A 9,513-nucleotide genomic window follows, 5' to 3' on the forward strand; every position below is an offset into this window, starting at 1 on the left:
ATTTAAAAACGACTTTATGGAATTCGTTGTATTTCATTTACAGAATAGTTCGCTCTTCGAGAGCCTCTGTTCATGTCATCATTTTATAGTAATTCAGCATAACCCACCCTTTTTCACATTCCCTCTAAAGAATACCCAATTCCTTTGCTTGTTTGGCTGGCTTGATGGACTGAACCATGAATAGTTCTATTGCTGACCATATACCTATTAACCCGTAGACGACCTTTTCAGGGTACTAAGTGCAACATATATCATGGGAACCTACATTAACAACGTCTTACACATTTCAAACTAAAAACCTTCTTCGTGAAGATGCACAGCTATTCATTGATTCAAGTCGAACTCAAGCACCAAAGCATGTATCACTCTAAACAACTTTTTTCTCGTGAGACGCAACATTTTTTTTTAAAGTGCTGACCAGTTCGTAGGTTTGCTCTATGTGACATCACTTTAGCAGAGCGCATCTCTTCTTATATAGTGCACTTACCGCATGTGGAGTATGTGTCTTTACCACCATTCATATTGTCTAACAATGTGTCATCGCCTTGCATATAATACGAAAACCTCAATCGTTTCTGCTGGATAACACAATTCGTAAACATCTAAAGCTTGATGTGAGAGTTTATAAAGATGTGGTAAAGAGAAGAATAAAGATTTTATAAGGTAGTCACATATCTGAAATAGAGACTACAATGAATAATCCTTATAACGGCTATGTAGGTTCCCATGATATATGTTGTTGCTTAGAACATTTCGTTAAAACGAAAATGTACCTCATTGCAAAGATTTACAACATTCACAAACCTTGTGCGAACACATCAGACACAAAACACCTTTGATTCTGTGTTATACTGATCCCATCAATCCGACAGAGATTGAAAACGACCGTATATCTTAGACTGGTGGATGGTATTTAGAAAGTAGCTTAAGTAACAATATTATCATTATTTGAGATTTGCGCTTTCTGGATGTAGCACAAATTCTAGTGCTGAAAATTGACTGAGATTACTCCAGGTTTCGCACGAACCACTTTACCATTAGGCTCCTACTTGCCAGCAATACAAGTCAGCTGTACTCCATTCGGCAAACATGAGTGGCCTTAGAATATTTTTAGCATTAGTATATGTGCTATACCCATATAAGGAGCCTGCGTGGCCTAGTGATTATGACTTTATGACCCAGGCGAGAGTTCAAGTCCAGCTCATGCTGGCTTTCTCTGCGGTCACACTTGCAAGGGAATGTCTGCCAGCAACCTGCGGATGGTCGTAGATATATTAAAATTTCCAAAAACAGTTCTATTTAGAGTTTAGGTGCAATAAAATAATGAAATCATATAGTTTGTAATGTCAGCGTCGCACATATAAAGCTGTATTTGGGGGAGAGGTGGGGCGGGTGTGTCTTAAAGCAAGGTTCTTGCGTTTTAAATGATCAATGTGAAGAAAGGTGCTGATATGGATTTCAAAGGATAGGGGTGGATCTAAAATATTCCCTGAGTAGATGTCAACATGTTGATCGTATTACTTGTTTGGGAATGGGTGTTGTGTATGTTTACCTGATTATTGAGTCTCTTTTGTATTTCGCGAACAGGAACGCATAATCGAATTACTTATTGCAACAGATTGATGTAAGGGCGAGGGTTCAGCAAAGGACCTTGACTGTTGATTTTATATATAAATTAACTGTTTGAAAATGAATATTGAAAACTTATATTAACACGTCTTTCAAGGAAAACTGCTGAATGGAGTAACACCTACATTTTCGAAAGCGAGTACATGTAGGTAAACTCTGTACCAGTGCGTTTTACCGATTCCCCATTGATCCAACTTCAAGGCACTAAATTCACTCACAGCAGAAAGAAAGCTTGCTTTCAGGTTTTATTTGAGAAAATAGTAAAACAAATGAAGTTTGGTAAGGTAATACTTTATTAGAGTTATACCCATTCATACACTAAATGCTCAAGTTTACATTTTTGTATGTTATGCCGTGAAACAAATATGTTGATTTATTTAACAGCACGAGACTTCTTTTTTCTGATATGTTAGCTTCCAAATCCCCTACAAATATCATAAATACCAATAAAACTTCTGTAAACAAGAGCCTATATTGTATTGTTGGTTGTGTTGAGACCAGTCCATATTCCTGACAATGATATTAAGATGATATATATATGAGTAAAAGCATTCCTGTATACAAGACAAAGACATAAATACTGATACTTCAGTTAATCCCAACCGGACGAGAAATTCGGGTTCAGTCCATTTTTTTGATTCACTCTTTTCATAAGTGACAATAAGCAGTCGACGGCGCTCCTGGGATTTTGCAGAAATCTTTGTTGAAAGTCACATATCTGTCATCAATATGGCATACAATTCCGTACGTTACACTTGGGATACTTCGTCAATAACATGATAAAGGTCTTTGTTTTATCCCCTACACCTATAAAACCATTCACCATCATATAAGTAAATGGTTGTTAAATAGAACGAAAAACACAAATTAATTATTAATGTTAACAAATAGATATTTGAATTTCGTGACAAGCCCACGGTCCGCTTTTCTATGTTATTGGACGCCTTACTGAACTCAATAATGGCAAAAAATTGAACTTTAAATAACTGTACTAATAAGTTAGATATAGGCGCATATCTTTGTCTTGAAGACTTCCATTTTATAAACACAAATAACGGGACAATACGAAGCTGAATGTTTACTAACAGATCTGACTGTAGTTGTACGTCCTTGCACGAATTGTCAAAGTGATTTAACGTTTCGCCACCCGGTCGTTACGGTGAAACACTCGTACCTGTCGACAGTGAAAATCTCATTTCCTGTCGACATACCTCAGTGGTCACTTATATTAAGCTTTACTAGTCTCATTTACCTGTCACGACAACTCGATTACTTCGATTTTGTCGTCAGTTGAACTTGGCAGCGGCTTGGTTGGTAAATGCCGCGCGGTTGTTCTAGAATATGGTACCTTCCACGGCAGTTGCCTGAAATTAGATTTTGACATCATCTTAACGAAATCTTCCTCGCCTTCCCTCCAGTTATTCATTAAAGAAGGCACATTCCAAGTCCCAAGAAGCGTAGAGGAATCTCCGATAAGACTCGGTGAACATTCACCGTCCTTTTGTTGGGGCACCGTATCGAGATCTTTGCTTTCTCGGCGAGCACGTGGTCTGGAACTTCGCGTCCGAGTGCGAACATTCTGTGTTACCACAGTAGCGCCATCTTGGGGATGAGACGTCACTGTTTTTATTTCGGTCTCCGTTATCTCCTCGTAGAAATCATCCGTGGAATCGACTACTGGAAATATATATATTTCTGTATTACAATGCACATGTGATTCAATAAACTATTATTCTCATAATAATAATAATAATAATCATATTTTAAGAGATTTAGGTTTCTGGGGATCACCGCTATCTGTCTGAAATCTAGGAGACACAAGCATCTCCTGTTCCCAAATATACATGTATTGCCAGTGTAGCTAGAACATGCTGTTTTTTTTAAATGCTTACAGTGTTGCAATAATTAGGACGCAGGTTTGTAATAGCAATGCGGTCTGTCGTTCATGGGGTGACTTGAATTTTCCACTCGGTTTTGCGGGTCTACAGATTAAGAGCTGTATTGCACACTTTCGCTCGATTCAGCATTACTATTCTAGCCTTAACAAAGGTAGGCCTATATAGAACATTACCTAACACGTCATGCTGATGTTAATATCAGTCAGGGAAAGACAAAGAAATTCCCCCCTGTAAACGTTTTGTCAGACATATAAATGAGGTAATGAATTCCTTATATTCCTTTATCTTTACGTCTTCTGCAAACATATATGGTTGTAACCCACAAATATGGCGTCATTTGAATGAGGTGGTTTCATGTAAGTCAATTTAAATAAAATTAAACATTGCATAATTTGTGATACACATTAGTTACTCTGTTGGCCTGAATACGTTAGCTGTCTCTCTTTTATTCACAAATGAACGGTGTGCTTAATTATTCACTGCATGCTCCGTAGAACCAGATTTTACAAAATAGTTCAAAAGGCGACAGAGACAATACTGAAGGTAAAAGTTTATGTTGCGATAGAGAAAATCGAAGGTCTAAATTGGCTTTGTGCTTTTCCATGCAATGTCTATAGCAGATCAAATATTTACGCAGGCTTACACTGTAAACATTTGTTATACACAGGCTTAGCAATCAGGCCGGTCGCTTTTTAAATAACGTGCAAACAAACGCGTGTTTCTTTGGGTTAACATAACCGCATAGGCTTAATGCGGTACACCCACTTACATTATACTGTTAAAACCAATTCAATAATTCAATATTTTCAGTCTGATATGTGGACAACGTGAAAACCAATACATGCAGTGGACGCTACACACAAACACACACACACGCACACACACACACACACACACACACACACACACACACACACACACACACACACACACATATATATATATATATATATATATATATATATATATATATATGTGTGTGTGTGTGTGTGTATATATATATATATATGTGTGTGTGTGTGTGTGTGTGTGTGTGTGTGTCGTGTCCAATCCTACCTTTACTTTTAGGATGTAAGTAAAACCTCCATACTAGGTAAGCGACCAACACAAGAACACAGCCAATGCCCGCAACCGTCCCTAGTATCGTCCAAAACCTTCAAGCAAAAGAACTAATAAACATTTGAAAAAACTATCGTGAACATGTTGAGTTTACACGGTAAATACAAACCATATATACCCGTGCTCTTGAAAATTGGTTGATTCTAATTTTAGGTAAGAAGTCAAACTCACTCATCTGGTCCATCTCAACATCTTATCAGAAGATATACTTAGAAGAGGCAATTAACTTTATAGCACTTGGCGTTCAACTTTTTAAGGAACTATATATACATGTAGCGGGGAACGATTTGTTTTATTTAATACACATGCCTCACCCATTAATGTGTGTATGGGGCCTACATCAAATACAATATCTCACTCTCAAGTAGAATTAACATAGTAAAACACCAATCAAAGAAATAAATAAAATGAAGACACTCACACAACTGTAGTGGACATCATGTTAGAGGCGGTTTAGAAGATTAATAAAACTTGTAATGGACACCGATCTGCAATGAGATAAAAGACTGTCATATAATCTATACTTCACAGCGGGGTTTCTGGTCCAGATAACTCAAGCCTTGGATCGGCCTTATGTCAGGTCGTAGATGGCGGTGAGTTTATTCAGGACATTCAGGACAGTCACATAAATAAAATGGAACTGCTTGCAGTTTAACGGCTTCAAAGCAGTCTTCATGAATGGGTTTCAGCTTCTGCTTTAGTACAGCCCAGTTTGCGATACGAAAATGTCGCCACAGTCGTTCAGCATAACGGCAATGTTTATATATTAAGATAAACAATCCGTTTTGGAAGTCAAGGGCTGTTAACTAGGCAGTTAAAGAGTGTATATAATTATCTAGTTAGTTGTACCTACTAAGTGCAGGTTAAATGAATCAGCTTAAATTTCTAATTTTTAAAAAGGGTGATGTCATTTAAACACTTGTAGCGAGAAAACTGGTAGATTAAAATGATTCAACTCCCTCTAAAAGAGCATGTCTTGGTGTACATGTAGACACAAATTTCCAATTTTCTCTCATAATTTTCAAGTTACAGATCAGAGAAAATACTTCAAAACCCTAATTATCTCAAACAGTTATTAACATAGACAAAAAAAAAAAACAGTTTTCGAAATCACCATCCCAAAACACACCAAATTTATATCAAAATTTAAAACTTCTTATGAGTTCACCAATGGCGACCTTCAGAAAGTTTTAACAGATTACAGTGTCTTCTTCAACTTTATGTAACTAGTATCGCTATATGTGCATATTAACCATTAGACTGATCCGTCCACTGGTTCTTGATAAAAAGATGTTTAAAGGTTTTGCTCTAAATCCAATATATCCGCCAAACTAAGTGGCCTAGAGGTACAGCCTTAAAAACCGTACAAGATAAAAGCTGCGAGAATTTTGCCACCAAATTTCAAACAGCTGCAGTTTGCAGATTTTTTTAGAAAAACGGCAAAATCCAATATCCGAAAGAATTTTTTTAACCGTCCGAACCTAAAAAAAGAATAGTGTTTCTATAAATGTGTGTAACAAGAATAGTCCAAACGTTGTCCATTTGCCTATTTCATTTATTCTTGGTTTGTGTTTGAACAACTCTAGTATCTCAGTATAGTGAGTTAGTAAAATCATTACCACGACTAAATGAACAATTTAACACATATATTGATATGCTCACCGACTTACTTTGCTTACGCCCACAGGATGTTTCAAAACTAGATTATTCCGAAAATACCCAACAAGCCTTTGCCAAGTAAAAAATACTGACTTTAGAACAAGACTCATTTCTTTGAATTATCTTTTTTTATTTCCTTTCCTTTCCTCTGAGTGATACTAGAATGAGTTCTGTTATTATCGCACAAAAAGTGTCACAATCAACGAAATATCTTCTTACTTTGGTACCATCCTTAAGTTGATTTAGCAAGAAAATTTACTGCAATAACTGAATACATATAGCATCAGACAAAGAACATTTTCTGTCACATTTAACAGATATTTATTTCGAGTAAATTACCTAAGTCGCCATATTTAGTGTAACTTAGCACATGCTCTTTCGCAGAGTGCCTTGTGAAACATGTAAGTATATGGCATTTTATATACTCAGGTCATGTTCATACAAATTACCATTAACTGGGCCACGGGGGCCATAATCGTTTACATCATTACGTCAAGAATTAGAGTTTTAATACGACTAGGAAAATATAGGACATACTGTTATGGCAAACATGTCCTTTGTGCTGGCTTCTTCGTAGTTGGTCATTATTAATTACCCTAAAGCACACAGCTATATTAACTTACATCGATGTGTATATATCGGTCATATAGCCACTATGGGAACCCTTTCCGGTGGGTTCTTCAGCCATTGCCAACCACACAGTCTGAATAGCCCTCAACATAATTGCGCAAATGATGTCTCCATAGCGATTCCACAACCGTGACCAAGTGCCCTGATAATGCCATTATATTTTGGTATGAATTTTTCATAATTACATATCAGTCTTTTAGCTATTCACCAAGTCAGGTCTGTCGGTAAACTCATCTGTGTCGTGCCAAGAACAAAGGAAGCATCCTGCATGTGAACATACTGCAATGTTCTAAATGCCAGCTTTATGCTTATAGGCTTATTTCCTCAAAACCACTATGAATTACTAATTTCGGGTGTTCCAGTTGGAAAACTGTATTACGGAATCACTTATTAGCCGAATGTCCGGACAAACAAGTGAAACATTCTTCAGTAACATACACAACAGTTCAATAATTTAATGAGGTGTGGGATATCGATGTGTTATATATATCTCTTTTTTTGACAAGATGTCTTGCCACATGAGATGTGTTAAATTCCTTCATTATAGATACCTTCAGATCCCATATGCGATATTTGTTAAAAATGTAAGCCGTCATTTTTTAGGAACTTAGGAGCGCATGGAACTCAACACATTAACACCAAGTAACACCATACATAGTATTAGAACATTTTCCTATATACGTGTGTACTATCGAGTATGCCACATTGCTATCAGATTAACCGAGGAATGGCTTGATTTTACTGAATGAAAGGAACAAAGAGAAATACATGATGGCATGGTGGCCATAGATACACTCACCTTTCTCTTGACCTTTTTCGGATGGTGAGCAATGTACTTAACCCAGGAATTGTCTTAACTCAGTTGCATTGACACTTTTACTTAACGTTTCTGTGGTATTTTTCTGTACATTCTAATTATAAGCGCATTGCTTTGCAATTATGTATTCTGGGCTTAAAATCATACATGTATATAAATGACTGTCAGCATTAGGCGATACGTGTATGTGCATAGACTATTAACAATCACTACTTATATTTATTGCCACATACATATCTATATCAGCATAAGCTTATAAGAAAAAATAATTTTATATGTTATTGCACTCGTGCATCGGTATGAACTTGGCCGGGGAAAACAAACGATGTTTCTGCATATTACTGGCGTATAATATTTTACAGACAGCTTTACTCTTAAGTTCGAAATTCACCAATGTATTAGTATATGTTTTTAAAGTTAATGTATACCGGATAAGTATTAATGACTAAATATGTGAGAACTGCTATGTCCACTATCGTAATTTATACAGGCCTACCTTGATCACCTTTGATCTTGATTTGTCACCTGCAGGCCAAGTGCCACATGGCGGTAGCTTTATGCACTGGCCCCACTACCTCCTTTCGTGTCGTTCTTGTAAAGCGGCTGTGTTTATTGGTAACTCTAGCGCAAGACAGACAGTCTCTATAACCTCAATCAAAAGCTAGTATTTGCAATCAATCAGCGGTCGTTTTTTGTTTTCATTTCACTTCCTCAGGTATAATTACACACTTAAAAGAAGAAATCCATATTTATGGTGTTTTCCTCTGCGTTTATTGAACACGTCCGTAGAGTTTGATGGTAATCGATTTCACCAAGGAGCCATTTCAACATCCCTTTAATTATTATCCTAACAACCAACCAAAAGTCGATTATACATGGTGAAAATCAATCCTTGACCACTTTTGTATTAGCATCAGTGAGGTTTCATAGGACGGCCGCATTTCCACCGATTTCTCCTTTCAAATTATTTCTCAATGACCATCAATAGGCGGTTCGTTATCACAGAGCCTGTTCTGCACACGTGGGTTAATATGCTCATTATGGACTGTATTGTCCTCTAAACATGGGACACTTGAGCACTCCAGACCCCAACACACAATCAAGGGACCACCCGGCCTGAAACTACTCCTTATAAAGCAGTATTTAGGACTATATGAAATGATTTCTGGGACAGAGGCTTCTTAATGTGTGTGTATGGTTGTGGTTCAACGCGCATACATAGTTTTTGTCTTTTGAAGTATACTACATACAACCAGCCAAAGTCAGGTACAAAATCAATCCCACATGCGGTTAAGAGCATGAACAATGCATACACACAAGATCCAAACCCAGTTTGTTCATGTGGGCTTTATATAGTTTTAGTCATTTATTTAAACTATTCACTCATTAGCGATTAACGCGATTCTGAATAGAATAGGCATACACGTGCATATATAAATACCGCACATGCCGTATATACACATGTTATATGTAGCAAAGGTAACGTAACGTTGTTCAGGTACATGAATATAGGGCAACGCGTAAAGATCGCTCCCTGTATTAACGTGAACCTATAAGCTTCTACTTCTGACCTGCCTGACTGTCTCAGAATTACACGCTTAATTTGCATAGGCGCACATGAATTAAACTAAAGGTCTTGGCTCTAACTCAGCTAGTGTAACTATTGGGATTTATTCGATCTATATAACCCCCGCTCTGTTGCCTCTAATAGGCCAATTTGTTTTGCATAGAGCATTAGCGGTACCGGTAGACTCCTTATAT

The 9,513-nt window shown here is 37.0% G+C and overlaps 1 long non-coding RNA gene across 2 annotated transcripts; it reads right to left on the reverse strand.

Annotated features, from left to right (window-relative positions):
- Positions 1-2,056: 2,056 nt before the first annotated feature.
- Positions 2,057-5,589, reverse strand: LOC135470372 (uncharacterized). Of its 2 annotated transcripts, none has more exons than XR_010444388.1 (3): positions 5,068-5,589; positions 4,584-4,681; positions 2,057-3,303 (listed from the first exon to the last, which is right to left on the reverse strand). It is a non-coding gene; the product is annotated as an uncharacterized LOC135470372 (long non-coding RNA). The 2 variants fall into 2 exon arrangements; XR_010444389.1 differs by having other exon boundaries at positions 2,057-3,306.
- Positions 5,590-9,513: the final 3,924 nt, after the last annotated feature.

The sequence above is a fragment of the Liolophura sinensis genome, chromosome 7 (assembly GCF_032854445.1).
Source record: "Liolophura sinensis isolate JHLJ2023 chromosome 7, CUHK_Ljap_v2, whole genome shotgun sequence".
NCBI classification, from domain to species: domain Eukaryota; kingdom Metazoa; phylum Mollusca; class Polyplacophora; order Chitonida; family Chitonidae; genus Liolophura; species Liolophura sinensis.